At 47.1% G+C, this 1,465-nt stretch overlaps 1 pseudogene; it reads left to right on the top strand.

Moving 5' to 3' along the window:
- Window positions 1-496: 496 nt before the first annotated feature.
- Window positions 497-1,041, top strand: LOC110201722 (gamma-aminobutyric acid receptor-associated protein-like 1 pseudogene; annotated as a pseudogene).
- Window positions 1,042-1,465: the final 424 nt, after the last annotated feature.

Genomic DNA, 1,465 nt, shown 5'->3' with positions numbered 1-1,465 from the left:
GTTTCATGACGCCTTCAACTATTGTAGAGCCTCTGAATTATATCTATAAACATTCAAAATAATTTGGCCTAAAATCCATTTTAGGAAAAATCAAGTGGATGAGAAATGTTTATCATCAAAATGGCATTCCTATATTAATATGTAAGTTCATATGAATGAACTGGGGCAGCTAGATGGCACAGTGGATCAAGAACTGGGCTGGGAATCAGGTAAGGCTCATCTTCATGAGTTCAAATCCAGCTTTAGACACTCATTAGCTGTGTCACCTTGGCAAAGTCACTTAATCCCGTTTGCCTCAGTTTCTCACTGTAAAATGAGCTGGAGAAAGAAATGGCAAACCACTCCAGTATATTTGCCAAGAAAATTCCAAAAGGGGTCACAAGAGTCAGACACAATCTCTCTCCACCTCCCAGCCTGGGCCAACCAGGGCCTCAGTTCTGAGCGTTCTCAGCTGGCTGGTGGAGCACAGTGGGCAGGGCAGCAGTGGTTAGCACCGCCGAGGCTCTTGGAGTCTCTTACTGGACTCCGACCCGGGGAAGCCAGACTCGGAGAATCAATCCCCTCCGCCTGAGCCAGGGCCCCCAGGGGAGATCGGAGACGCTGCGGAGCATCATGAAATTCCAACACAAGGAGGATCATCCTTTCGAGTAGCAGAAAAAAGAAGGGGAGAAGATTCGGAAGAAATATCCTGACAGAGTCCCTGTAATTGTGGAGAAGGCACCTAAAGCCAGAGTCCCTGACCTGGACAAAAGGAAGTACCTGGTGCCCTCTGACCTTACAGTTGGTCAGTTCTACTTCTTAATTTGGAAGAGGATCCACCTTCGGCCGGAAGACGCCCTATTCTTCTTTGTCAACAACACTATCCCTCCTATTAGTGCTACCATGGGCCAACTTTATGAGGACAACCATGAGGAAGACTATTTTCTCTATGTGGCCTACAGTGATGAAAGCGTCTATGGGAAGAAGAAGGCATTGCAGGACAGAGCTGCTGGATTGGCTGGGGGAAGTTTTCGACATGTATGATTGGGAAATGGGGATGGCACCCCTTCTTCCTGCCCTGTTCCCACCCTGCGAAATTAGCCTTTGTTGTGCTGGATAGAAGGGTCAGGGGAGAGGGATGTTGGTAGGTTGTTTTCTGGTAGTCTCTGTCCAGGGAGGACTTCCCAGTTTTCTTACCCTGGGGAGTGGGAACAGTTTGATACATTGGTAGGAGGGGTGTGGGTGGGAGAGATAGAAGAAAATGCTCTATGACTACCCCAGTATTTGACCAAACTTGTTTTTATCATCTCTCCTTAGCAACATCTCTTCCATAGTCCTACTGCGGACTTTATCCTCCCCCAATATCCCTAGGTATCATTCTCAAAGGGAAATATTACCCTAAAGTTATAACCACTGTTGCCTGGCTTATTGGGCTTGTATCTCCAGACTGCACTTAAAAGACAGTACAGAAAGACATGGAGTATGG

Source organism: Phascolarctos cinereus, unplaced genomic scaffold, assembly GCF_003287225.1.
Source record: "Phascolarctos cinereus isolate Bilbo 61053 unplaced genomic scaffold, phaCin_HiC Scaffold_726;HRSCAF=1367, whole genome shotgun sequence".
In the NCBI taxonomy this organism is placed as follows: domain Eukaryota; kingdom Metazoa; phylum Chordata; class Mammalia; order Diprotodontia; family Phascolarctidae; genus Phascolarctos; species Phascolarctos cinereus.
The sequence above is the reverse complement of the archived record's forward strand: the minus strand, read 5'-3'. Positions and strand labels throughout refer to the sequence as shown.